The following is a 14,590-nucleotide window of genomic DNA, read 5'->3' as shown; positions in this document are numbered from 1 at the left end:
ATGGAAGGATGAGATAGTATGGAAAGAATTCAAATGTAAAGAATGATGAATGGAAGGAATTCAAATGTAAAGAGTGATGAATGGAAGGAATTCAAATGAGAATATGAAATGATATGAAAAGAATTCAAATGAGATGATGAAATGATATGGAAAGAATTCAAATTAGAGACAATTAGGGAAATGATGAAAAATCATCCTTACACGCCTAATACTCCCCCTCAAGTTGGAGAGTGAATGTCAAGAACTCCCAACTTGCCTCTATGACTGATAAATAAATCTTTTCCAAGGGCCTTGGTAAAAATGTCAGCAACTTGAGCAGCACTAGTGGTGGAGGTGGGTTGAATAAGACCATGTCGAACCTGATCACGAACCACATGACAATCAATCTCAATGTGCTTGGTGCGCTCGTGAAAGACTGGGTTTGCAGCAATATGTAAAGCAACTTGATTGTCACAAAATAAATGTATTGGTCTAGGGACCATGACGCCAAGATCTTTTAGCAATGTAACTAACCACATGAGTTCACAAGTAGTAACAGCCATAGCATGATATTCAGCCTCAACAGATGAGCGGGACACAGTAACTTATTTTTTAGATTTCCAAGATAAAGGGCTGGAACCAAGAAATACACAATATCCAGTGGTAGATCTTCGAGTCATAGGGCAACTTGCCCAATCTGAGTCACAATAAGCACTGATGTGGAGAAAATATGTTGTTCCATTGGCCTAAAATGAAGGTGTTGTCATTGTTGGCAACTTAAGTGGGCTTTGATATGGTACAGCAACACACAAAAAGGTTCCGAGAGAAAGAATCCAATTCAAATAAAGAAAACTCAAGAATCCCGTTTTTAAGGGTCTCTGTCCAGTTTTGATCAACCTCTTCATCGGATGGTCATCCAGTGTCCGATTGAGCCGATTTTTGGAGGAGAGCTTCGGGACTTCTTTATTTTCAAATCCAATGGTGGGATTGTTCATTGGAGATCCCTAAGTTAATCTGATTTGTACGTCAAAACACTCCTTGGTTAAGTCAGATAGGAACTCTGAGTTTGATTCAAACTCTGAGTTTAATTAATCTATAAAAGGAGAGCAAACTCCAGTAGAAGAAAATGACGTTTTGAGGAGCTTGGGAAGAGCGTGGAGGTCGAACCAGAAGACGTTGGTTGGCTTTGGAGATCTGAAGCTTGGGAATAAGAAGTCTTTTGTTTTGCTGAACAAGAAAGAAAGTGAAAGAGAAGGAAGAAGAAGCAGCAGAAGAAAAGAAGGGAACATGGTTGTAGTTACTTACTTTCAAGAAAGATAAAGGGCTGTTGTTAGCCTGTCTTAGCCTGTCTGAAAAGTGCAGCGGAAGCGTGGTGGGCCCATAACCCAAGAGAAACAAGTATTGTTACCATGCATCTTACACAAGGTGAAGTAACCCGTATTCACAAATTATTGTCTATTATTCTCTAGGTTATGGTTAATGATGAAGAACCTAGATCATGAATGTAATTTGGGGAACTTGAATTATTGGTTTACATTGTGACCTAGCAAGTTGGAGCTTGTCTAGGGGGTTGGGGTTGGTGCCCTTGTCTGAATTGCATTTTAGACTATAGCAGGGATTGATGTTCCTGGACTGTTGTAGCAGTCAAAATATCTAGGAGTGTATTGAGTAATATACGAAACCCTAGGTAGGGTATTACTCCGTGGATGTAGGCAATTTGGCCGAACCACGTAAACTCTGGTGCATTGCGTTTTTGGTTTATTTTTTCTTTGTTGCACATATTGGAGTGCCTTGATTGCAGAGTGGTGGTACACTGTCTGACCCAGCCACATTGTGGTGTGTGGTGGACGTGTCCTTGTGCAGTTGATAGCTACGAGAATGTTCTAATTAATCTTGTTTCGAGATTAAAGAAGCTTCACATTGAAGTGAATTTTTGAAGACACTGATTCACCCCCCCCCCTCTCAGTGTCAATCTGGGAATAACAAAATATGATCGAACCTGGTTCATACTTGGTTTGACCCTCGACTCCGGTCGGGACGAAAGGAATCGACTCACTTCCGAGCGAGCCGGGTCCAGGAGATAGTTTGCTGAGGAAGAAAACTAAATCAGCCACAAGCACGCCTTAATCCGACTTATGGATTAGGTTAATTACCCTAATGATGGCAGACACAACTTGGCGGTTGTCACTTACCACTATTGAAGGGATAATCATCAAACAACCACAAGATTATCCTAGGAGTCCTCTACTAGTTCAAACTAGTAGAAGTCTATCGCTCAACGGATCTAACTATTAGGATCCAACGACTATCCGAAGAAGGCTCAAATACATCCAACGAAGAAGATTCGAAGGTACACTCTATATAAACCTTACCTACCTGCAAGGTAGGGAGGACCCAGATCCATGCACACATATTTGGACGTAAACACTCATATGCTTACGATCTAGATCGTATTCCAGTTATTCATTCCTTAGCTCTGTGCTTCTAGCAAAGCCGTTTGTGATTAAGTTCATCGATTGACTTAGCCTTCGAAGGTGGACTCCCGACCCCAGCGGTCGGGCCACATCTGACGCTTTCGTTTTGCAGGTCATTCTAAGGAGATTTAAGGGCTGAGCAGATTTTGGACGCATCATTTGGCACCGTCTGTGGGAAATGATTTAGAAAGCTATGATGACTAGATCGTCAGCAGCTGTAACAGCCGCTGCATAACGCGATACTAGTGTCCAAATCCCTGGAGAAAATAATCCAGATATTCCTCAGGGAAGTTTACCACCTCTCGAAGTAGATGGCGGTCAAGGGGGAAATAATCCTCCAGAGACACTCCAGAATCAATTGGATTAAGTAAAGATCCAACTTTTGGAAGTAAGTCAAGCACTCTACGTGCTAACCAGACGAGTGGTATTACCACAAGAACCTGATCATCGCGATCCAGGGAGGCGTGTTTTACCACGGGACCGAGACTTGATTAAAGATCAGAATATTGGTCAGAACTTTCGTGAAGGTGACCGAGTGCCTAGGAGAATCGATGATTTACCTAGGCAAGACGATCGGTTTGACAGACCACAAGGAAGTACAACCGATTTGACTACGAGGTTGGATACAGGAGTGACTCACCAACTGTTAGACGAGCTGTTCGTGATGATCGAGTTTTTCGTGATGATTGGGCTGTTCGTGATGATCGGGTTGTTCGTGATGAACGAGTGGTTCGTGATGATCGTTTTGTTCGAGGTCGCAATCGTGCTACTGGGGATCATTCGACACATATTGGTCAGGAATTGGTCAATATTAATCAGAAGCTGGGACAGCTGGGACAATTGGCTAGAGGAAGGATAACTGATGATATTTATTCAGTTATTCGAAAGACTCCATTTGCCGAGCCAATTGCGGGATACCAGTTTCCTCACAATTTCCATTTGCCAACTTTTTCCACATTCGATGGCTCCGGAGATCCTACGGCCCACATCGGTTATTATCAGCAGACTATGGCAGTTGCAGGTAATTCTGATGAAATTCTTTGTAGGGTTTTTGGTTCATCTTTAACCGAAGCGGCGCAGAAACGGTTTTCGAATCTTCCATCGGGAAGGATCGTAAATTTTGATGAGTTGGCGTGCAAGTTCATAGGGTGATTCCAGAGTGGAATCCAGGTCAAGAAGACAGAGGAAACCTTGTTTACCATCAGACAAGGAAAGATCAAATCGATCAGAGAATATCTGAAAAGATTCAATAGAGTTACAATGGAGATAGAAAATCTGGATGAGCAAGTAGCTAAAACTGCTTTGTTCACTGGACTCACTAACCGAAGACTCTTGGAGTTATTACTTCAAGATATGCCTACAATTTATGCTGAGTTGGTACAGAGATGCCAAAAGCAGGTGGAAGTCATGGAGATCCTAGATGCACGCCAGGGGGACAATAAAGCCTCCACCAAAGAACAAAAGGCTCCTGAGAACAAGCAGAAGCCAAAGCAAAATGTTCATGATCGAGTTGGAAAGCCTCAGGCATGGCGGCAGAGATCTCCTGATAAAAGTGAGTATACTCCATTAAATACTCCTCGGGCTGATATTTTAAATATCATCAAAAGGCGAAATATTTTGAAGTGGCCTCCAAAGCTTCCTTCAAAACCTGGGGAGCACACTACAAGAAAACGGACTTAAAGCGGCACTTCGGGTAAGAATATAGTGGCGTTTTTATAAAACGCTGTTGTATGTTGACTTATAGCGGCATTTACCAAAAAACGCCATTGTATGTTACGTATCACGGCGTTTTTGTAAAACGACGTTGTATATAGATTTTTAACGGCGTTTGTGACAAAAGCCGTCGTATGTCCACTCTACTTATTACCCATTACCTTGTGTATTTTAGAAAAATTAGATAATTTTTTTTAACGGCGTTTCTATTAAACGCCGTTGTATGTGTCTTTATAACAGCGTTTACCAAAAATGCCGTCGTATGTGTATTTATAGCGACGTTTTTGGAAAACGCCGTCGTATGTTTATTTATAACAGTATAATGGCGTTTATCATAAACGCCATTGCATCGTTCCGTATGTCACGGCATTTCCCTGAAACGCCGTGGTTGCTCTAATTCCTCCCCGCCAATTTTTCACTTCCCCGCCCCCGCCTGTTACGAGGAGTCGAATAAAACCCAATCATTCTCTCGCTCGCTCTCTTTTTCTCTGTCCCTGGTGCTCTTGCTTTGAACAGAGTCGATTCTCATTTCTATGTTTACACATGATTTGTTAAGAAGGAATGATTGTTCTCAAGCACATCTGATTAGTAGAGAACGAGAGAGCTAGCAGAGACTGTGACTCAGAATTCTCTGAGCTCAGGTACGTTCGTGTCTTTCTTTTGTAACTCAAGCGAGATCTCTAATTTCTCTATCTCTTTTCCTCTGTGTTTCATCTGAGATCCTGAAGATTTTTTCTTTTTTAAGGTTTTAATCATATTTATCTCCACCTTCTCCGTCTCTGGTAACTCTCTGGTGATCCATTCCACTCTCCAAACGATTGTTGCAGCGATTCAAGTCTTCTCCATCTTCTCCATCTTCTCCATCCAGACAAAGCATGAAAATGTACAAAAAGAGGGAGAGAAGGTTCAATGCCAAGTTCAAAACACAAACCCTAAAAGCCAACGATGAGACGCCAGCTATTGGGGAGAAGCATTCTGGGACAAATATCCCAATGATTCAAAACAACAGAAAACAAAGAATGGAATAACGAAAAACGGACTCCACTTTCTAGAGTATCTATATACAAAGAAAACTCTTCGGGCAGGTTCGAATTGGCCCTTTCATCAAGATTGGGAGGTCTAAGAAAGTAGGAAGGAGGAAAGTCAAAAGGTTCAACCGCCGAAGGGAGTTCAATTTTAGTGAATGAGGAAGGAATAGAGCCGGGTTCCTCCTTGGGTCTGCTAGGTTGCTTAAATTGCCGAGAGGCCTCGGGGGTTGCCTTAAGAGTTTGGACGGCCCAGACTCAAGAGGCGCGGAAGGAACTTCAATATCTTTCTCTACTTTTTTTCTTTTGGCTCACTTCTTCGAAGTCACGCCAACTGGCGGTTAAAGTTCGCTTGTCACTATCCGACTGTTCTACGGGGACAGGGACGGAAGCCTCACCACCGGAATCGCCCTTACCGGGCGCTATGTTCGAAGGACCTTCATTAGAAGCCCTACCACCTTCCATTACTGGGAAGGTCTGGTTGTGGTTTTTAATGGAAAAAAAGTGGAGACAAAAGCAAAAGGAAAGATCGAGACAAATAAAAGATACAAAAGAGTTAGTAAGCTTACTGATTCACCGAAGCAGAGAGCGTAAAAGCAAGAAGACTGTTAGGGCGCAAGAAAGACGACGAAGTTTTCAAACTCCAGACAAAGAGAATGAAGCATGCGAAGACAACAAACAGCTTTTAAACACGCAGATAATCGATGACATGTACGATTAGGATAAGTTTAGGATCGAAGATCATGATCGGGAGATGTTTCAAAAAAGTTTGAACAAATCGAATCAATACAGACGTTTTGAGAAACCGTCGTTTTGATTTCGTGAGCAATGATGATTTCGGCTGCTGAGGACACGTGGCGTCACCCCCATAAAAAGGAAGACATTTGCGAAACTCGAGAAAAAAGTGATGCAGCAACATTAAATGTGATTTGACATTTAATAAGCGAAGGATTATTCAAAATCCTCATTTGATAACCAGGTCTAGATCAAACCAAGCCCTCGGAGTCGCCCGAACGCTTGGTCTGGGGGGCTCGTGATATGGGAAAATCATTGTGGAACCAAGTCCGCCCTTGGTTCGACCCTCGACCCCGGTCGGGAAGAAGCGGACCTACTCGCATCTGAGCGGGCTGGGTTTAAAGATAGCTTGCTGAGGAAGAAACCTAACTCAGTCAACAAGCACGCCCGAATCCGTAATATCGGAGTGGACGAACTGTCAAGGAGATGGTTAACGGCACTTACAGGAGCAAACGATCGTGCTTACTCGGATAAGTGCGACGCTATGATTGTGCTAACAAAAGGAGTTATTCATTATCCCACCAACGAACGGATCTATTATCAACGGATCTAATCGTTAAGATCGGACGGCCACCTGAAGAAGGCTCGAATAAATCCAACGAAGGAGATTAGAAGGTAAACACTATATAAGACATAACCTATGTACAAGAAAGGTAACTGAATTGTATTCCTTATATTCGTATTCGTACTTCTGCTCTGTACTCAAGCAGAGCCTTTGTGATCAGTTCATCAACTGACTTAGCCTTCGGAGGTGGACTCCCGACCCCCACGGTCGGGCCACATCTGACGATTGTTTTTGCAAGTCACTCTTCGATGATCTAAGGGCTAAGCAGATTTTGGACGCATCAGTATGTCTTGTGGAAAAGCCATGATGTTTGAGCATATGTTTGACAAACTTCTTTCTGGTCTCTTCCCCTATAAATAGGAGATTAATAAACCCATTTTAACAATGTTTTAAGATAATCCCATCTTTGTTTTTATATTGGGTTTATCCCTCTTCATTGCTCGTGTCTAATTGAGTTCAACCTTAAATATTCTTGGACGTATAGTACATGAACTTGCAAATCTCACTATTTCCATTTAGCAAGACGAGATTATGTAGTTAGCACCTATAGTCTCAAGTCTCGACTCTTGATTTGTAACTTTGATGATTCAGACTTTGTAATTTATGTTTGGTGAACAAGACTTTGTAATTTGAACTATAAACATGGGTGGTGTGTTAAATATGTTTAAATTTTGAACTTTTAGCATTAATATATGAGTATATGATGTGTACAATGGGTTTTAAGGTTTCACTTCAGCATAGTGGTTTTCAAGTTGGGGTTTGAAGTGGAATTCACATTTAATATTTTTAATCTCATAATCTAAGGTCACCAGTGTGTTTAGAAGGGTCAAAACATGTTGAACATCAAGTCCCAAATGACCCCCTAATAACCCTTGAGTTGGAGCCTCAAGTTGAGAAAAAAATTCCACCAACTCAATGAGATCTTGAGGAGATCTCAAGCCAACAAACGGTTTTGGGTTGCCTAGATCTCAAGACAACTCTAGGTTTTAAGTAACTGAGATGAGCCTCGAGATCAAGATATTGCACCATGCTTGGGTGACCTAGTTAAGGAGTACAACACTATTAGATAGCCTCACATTTTAGGGTTGTATTACCTTGGGGATTGATTGGCTAGTATACCATTAGCATCAATATGGGCCTCTAGAACCTTAAAGAGAGGGACAATTTGGCACAACTCTATCCATATGCAGAACCCAAATCTGCAATATTGTAAACTCTACATCAAGTGAAGTTGGCATACTCCTTCAATTGGTGGTTCTTGCTAAAGAATAATATTAGATAGGTCTTATATAATTTTCATGTAACATATTACCACAATCCTTAAAGGTTGTAGATTGCTTAAGTTTTTGTGATTCTGAAACTCTGATAACATTAATTATGAGAATTCAATAAAGGTAAAACCATAAGGAAATGTCAGATCATGACCTCTTAACAAACCACCACCGTTTTTTTTTTTTTTTTTTTTGGTTGCCAACCCCGGTTCCAAGGCTTTGCCCTGACTAATCCGGTGTTCGACCCGGGTCGCACACCTGGCTGTGGTGGGTGAGTCTCCTAGCGGGGATTTTTTGCATCCACAAGGTTTCAAAAAAAAAACCACCACCTTTAATTTGTCACCATGGTACATTATTTATTCAATCAATTTTAAATGAGAATGTGAACAGAATATATATACAAACAATGATTTTTTATAACTATCACTTAGTAGATCCATGGACAAGAACATAATTAGCTTAGGCAAAAGGGAAGAAGTTGAAGTTTTCATATAATGAAACTTAGAGAATCCACAAATATGGCATCAGTTTTCCGATGTATTCTGGGATTGAACCCATAAGAGAACAATTTCTCAATATCCTACACCACCAAAGAAAGCAAGTCCTCATTATCACACAGAACCATAAACAAACTGGCATAAGCTAAGCTAATGTCAAATTCTTCAAGTCAATAAATTTCTTCAATTGAAGCGGGAAAAATCACAATTCCGTTATATTTGTCAAATTCTGCAAGTCAGGGAAAGGAAAAGTCATATTTGTCCCATGAAGATCAGACACCCTCCTGATATTCAAAATTAATGCAACAAGTTAACCAAATCTTTGTTGATCCTTCAATATTCAGGTTGATTAAGTATAACAACTTTAGAAGTTGGATCTATAAGCAAGTATACTTACAAATAAATTAGGCTTTTCATGAAGGAGATGTTAGGAGGAACAGGGCCCTCCATGGAAGTTCCCTGCATTTCACTGCCATAGACATGCAGTTTGCAAAATCCCAAAATGACGAAGGCAACATATATAAGATATTCAATTCTTATATAATAATAATAGCAAGATTAATCCTCGTCAGATTTGTTCAAAATTTATCAAATGAAGAAAACAGACGAAAGGTTCTGGTACATACAGTGTATCAAGTCTAGTCCAATTTCCAATAAAGTTAGGGATCTTCCCAGAGATGCCAGTCCCCTGTATCCAACTGCAAATTAATAGCAAGTTAATTTGATCGATCAGGCATTCATTATTTCAAAATTTTATATAACTGTTCAAGCAACTACCTCCAACTTACAATGCTTCCAAGCTTTTAAGGTTTCCATTTGTTTCTGGTATAATTCCTGTGAAATTGTTTGCAGAAACATCGCTGCAAGAGTAAGAAATCTGTATACAATTAATGACTTCATCTGAAATACAAGATGAAGCTCAATCTGGAAAAGTGAGCTTTCAGGGTATCTTCGGGAAAATTCCTCGGGTTCATGGTATCCCAAAGAGGAATCGAAGCCAATCCTGAGAAAATCAAGGCAATTTTGGATATGAAAGCACCCAAAACCATCAGAGAAGTCCAATGCCTAACTGGTCGGGTGGCAGCACTGAATAGATTTATTTCTAGATCAGGGGAGAAATGCCTGCCATTCTTTAAAATTTTAAAGCAGGTAGCAGGTCAGAAAGGAAACATCTGGAATGATGAATGCCAGGGAGCATTTGAAGACCTAAAAGACAAACTATCCCGACCACCTTTGCTCGTTATGCCGACCAGGAAGAAGGAGCTACAACTATATTTAGCCGCTTCGTCAGTGGCAGTTAGTGCAGTTCTCGTGCAAGAAGAGGGTAACATACAACAATCTGTCTACTATGTCAGTCATGTCCTGAATGATGCCGAGACTCGCTACCCAGGAGTAGACAAACAAGCCCTGGCACTGGTTATAGCGGCCAGAAAACTCCGTCCATATTTCCAATCTCATCCCATTACAGTGATGACGAATTTACCACTCAAAAAGATCCTTCACCGACCAGACCTGGCCGGAAGGATGGTGACATGGGCAGTGGAATTGAGCAAACATCAAATAGAATTCAAACCCTGACCAAGCATCAAAGCTCAATCCCTGGCAGACTTCATTGTTGAAAAACAAGCAACAAGTCAAGAGGAGGACGAGCAAGGGGTAGAATCGATCAAAATATGGACTCTGTTCGTGGACGGATCGAGCAACTCGCAAGGAAGTGGAGCAGGCCTATTAATGAAAAGTCCTGGGGGGTTTGAAATAAAATATGCCCTTCGCTTCAAGTTTAAAGCACCCAACAATGAGGCTGAATATTAAGCCATGTTAGCAGGACTCAGGATGGCCAAAGCTCTAAGCATTCAACATCTAGAAATCAAAAGTGATTCACAGCTGATTGTAAATCAGGTGAAGGGAGTTTATGGAGCCAAAGAAAGAAGGATGGAGAAATACCTGAACCTGGTCAACAATTACAAATAGTACTTTCAAGAGCTAGAAATAACTCAAGTACCAAGGGTTGAAAACGACCAGGCTGATTCATTATCTCGCTTGGCTACGGAAGGAATGGATGTCCAAGCACCAGTGATCTACCTTGAAGAGCTTGATAGCCCTAGCATAAACAAGGCCGAGCACATGCAAATTTCAACCGAGCTGGGGTGGATGGAGCCGATCATACATTATCTTGACAACGATCAGCTCCCAGAAGACCAAAAAATTGCTCGAGCAATAAGACAAAGAGCAGCCAGGTTCACGATCAAGGACGGACTATTATACAAAAGATCCTTCACCCGATCACTTCTAAGATGCTTGGGACCATTAGAAGCTACAAATGTTTTAAGAGAAGTTCACGAAGGGACCTGCGGATCTCACGTAGGATCCCGAACACTCTCTAATACAATTATAAGCCAAGGATTCTATTGGCCGACCTTAGAAGAAGATGCCAAAGACTTCGTTAAGAAGTGTGACAAGTGCCAGGCACACGCAAAGATCTCCCATACCCCCGCAGTTCCCTTAACATCAACTCTATCCCCAATACCTTTTGCAAGGTGGAGAATAGACCTGGTAGGGAAGTTACCTAAAGCATCGGGAGGAAGAGAATACTTGGTAGTGGCAGTAGACTACTTTACAAAGTGGGTAGAAGCTGAACCCCTTGCAACTATCAATACCGAGCAGATGAAGCGTTTTGTCACGCATAACATATCATACAAATATGGAGTTCCAAAAATATTAGTAACCGACCATGGAAAGCAATTTGAGAATGCAGCATTCTCAACATTTTGCAAAGAACAAGGGATCGAGCACAGATTTTCTTCAGTAGCATATCCCCAAAGTAACGGCCAGGTCGAGGTTACTAATAGAACCATGCTTGACGGGCTCAAGAAGAGGCTCGACCAGCTTAAAGGGAGATGGGTAGTTGAACTACCCAGTGTACTGTGGTCATACCGAACAACTCCCAGGACGACCACAGGAGAATCCCCATTCCGACTAGCATATGGAGCAGAGGCTAGAGTCTCAGTAGAAATCCAAATTGGATCACTTCGAGAAATAGAATTCGAAGAAGAGGCAAACATCGAAGGAATGCGAACCAATCTGGATCTGATTGACGAAGTAAGGGACAAAGCCCAATTCTGACTTGAAGAATATCAATGAAGGATAGCGACATATTATAATGCCAAGGTTCGAAATGAACAATACTTACTCGGCGAACTGGTGCTTCGCCGATCAGTTGCTTTAGATCCAACCAATCAAGGGAAGTTATCCCCAAATTGGAAAGGACCGTACATAGTCATACGACAAGTCGCCCCCGGAGCATATCATTTATAAGATCCGGAAACAAGCGACAGGATCCCCCGATCATGGAATTCAAACAATCTCAGGAAATACTATCAATAAGAATAGTATCTGAGAAAGTCGTGAACTAGACAAATTTTGAGCGTTTTATTCCAGTTTTGCTATTTATTTCAGTGTGTAGACAACATGGGAGATTTATAATCTCAAGAAGTCCGATTAGTTTTTATATATAAATAAAGACATTCGTACAAATTACTACTCAACTTCAATAAGACACTCAAAAAAGACCTAAAACTCTTAGGCAGAAAAGACCTGAAATTCTCAGGCAGAAAAGACCTGATATTCTCAGGCAGGAAAAGACCTGAAACTCTTAGGCAAAAAAGACCCGAAATTCTCGGGTAGAAAAGACCCGAAATTCTCGGGCGGGAAAAGACCCGAAACTCTCGGGCAAAAAAAGACCGAAATTCTCAAGCGAAATTCTCGGAAGGCCTGAAATTCTCGAGCGAGAAAAAAGACCTGAAAATCTCAGGCAAAAAAAGACCTAAGATATTACTTAGGCAGAAAAAGACCTACACTCAATAGGTAATAAAGACCTAACATTCCTTAGGCACGAATACTTCAAAAGACATACCAAGTTATCATGCCCTGGAGGTAGGGGTTATGGACGAACAGTTGTCGACGAACACATATTTAGTCCATGACCGAACAAACCTTACTATACCGAATAACATGGCTTGGAATGATACAAGTGCACGACACGAACGAGCACCTTTATATACCGAACAAGGGTATTCCCATGACCAAGTAAACTTCGGTACAAAGGAGGAAATATGCCAAAAAGGGTATCATACCGAACAAGTATACTTGGTACAAAAAGAGGAAAATACCATTGACAAGCAAAAATTTACATAGGCAAAATAACCTATGATAAATTATCTATTACAAACTTATCATTGTTTAAAAGCTGTGAACAACAGCAAACAAAAAAGGTTGATCAAAATGAAGAAAAAACTACTCAGCAACTACAGCATCCGAATCTATTTGGTCGGCAGGTTCAGTGGTCGACGTCTGGCCGGCTCCCAGTCGGAATCAAGAAAATCCTGGACCGGCACATCCTTGGGCAGCCCAAATGGTTCTTTCCCTACTGCCCCAGGCCGGTGAGGGATCTTCAAATCATCGTATATGCCCGGATCAACGAACTTCTCGAACTTTGATAGATCGAGATCCCTGAACTCCCCAATGATGCTGGAAAAGGCTGCACGCCGACCATAACGGAAGCCAGGGCAGCCACTTTTGCAAAAAACTGTTGACACCCCTTAGTCCGAACCCACCGACGAACTACTTCGTGACGCAATTCATTGGAAAGATCGTCAAATGTGGTCGGAGAAGCTTGAGCAAGTTGGTCGGTCAAATCTTTGATGAACTGTTCTTTCTCCAACTTCTCTTGGTCGACAGCAGCAAGACTCAGATCTTTACTTTCCAAAGATTCTTTGAGATTGTCATTTTCTAACTTATAAGTAGACATCTGATGCTCGGCGGAATCAGCCCGAGCATCAGATTTAGTCTTCTCAACAGTCAAGTGCTCCACCTTAAGACTGAAATCTTTAACCTTGTCCTCCAACATACGAATAGCGGATAAGTCTCGCCGGGCAACCTCCAAATTTCCAGCCCATGTTTGTGTCAGAGCGCACACTAACCTAAAGGGTAAATGAGTCAAACCCAATGGGCAATAAATATGGGGAAAAAGGATAAGCTTGTTCAGGAAAAAGATACCTCGTCATCATGTCTTGAGTAGCGGAAGAGCCAACACCCAACAGAAACTTCTGGTCGGCAGGAAGAGTCACTCCCGGCAACCACTCCTTCGCCACTTCAGTTCCGTTCTTTTGATTGCTTAAAACATGTGAAGAGGAATTAAGCGACCATGAGGGCATGAGCACGGAAGAAGAAACTGTGGCAGCTTTGGAAACGGAGGGTAACACATTCTCCCCGAGCGAGCCGGCCATAAAAGACATGGGAGCTTTCTTCTTGATCACCCAAGGAGGAAGATCGGATTCACTAGAAGGCCTCTTTTGGGCCGTAGAAACAGAACTCTGCTTCCCTTTAGAGCGATTCCGATCAGATTTGGTCGGAACCCTTTCCTCGGCCTCTGCAACATCTGATTCAGCAGCCTCAGCAACATTACGATTGAGTCTCACTGCACGAAAAGTATATAAAACTGTCAATCCTGGACAAGGGCATAATCTATAAACCAAAGGAAGAAAAAATATGAAGTACAACTCACCGGGAAGGAACCCCCAATAACGCAGAATATTGGGGTATTCCGGACAGTACCCATGAACGGCAAACATGTTTTTATCCTCGGAAGGAAGATGGCAAATCTTCTCCCTAGCACGCTCCTCGGCCCCAGTTAGCAAAGGAAAATCATTTGACCCCTGAAGCGGTCCTCGGACCCAGTATATAGGAAAGGAAGGCTTGGAAGGAGGACGAACAAAAAAAAACTTGGGGCGCCACACCCTGGTGTTAGATGGGAGGGTACCTGTCCCGACGAAATTACCATCCCAACCACATTGGGAAGCTGTTCTTTTTGACAAGTAGAACCACCCATCTTGCTCTTGCTTTTTTGTCATAAAGAAATGAAGGAACAGAGCAAGAGATAGTCGGACATTAACCTTTCCCCCTTGACAAAAGCCCCAAAAGCAGATAACATTACGCCAACTGTTGGGGACAAAAATTCCCGGACACATGCGGAAGTGTAACATAATTTCCCTAAATAAAGGATGAACAGGTAAATGAAAGCCACTCTTCGGGGCGTCTTCATACAAAGCAAACTCCCCGGGCCGAGGAGTGTTGGCCCTCTCTTCGGGAGTAGGCACACGAAGGATATGGTCGGAAGGAATTTCATATTTATGCCTAAGATAATCCAACCTTTCTTCGGACATCTGGGAAGGAAGGAAGTCAGGGCCTGTGGAATAAGGATCATAATCTATAT

This window comes from Hakea prostrata, chromosome 2 (assembly GCF_041222555.1).
Source record: "Hakea prostrata isolate BN-2017 chromosome 2, UWA_Hpros_2, whole genome shotgun sequence".
Classification (NCBI taxonomy): Eukaryota; Viridiplantae; Streptophyta; class Magnoliopsida; order Proteales; family Proteaceae; genus Hakea; species Hakea prostrata.
This window is presented reverse-complemented; position numbering follows the sequence as displayed.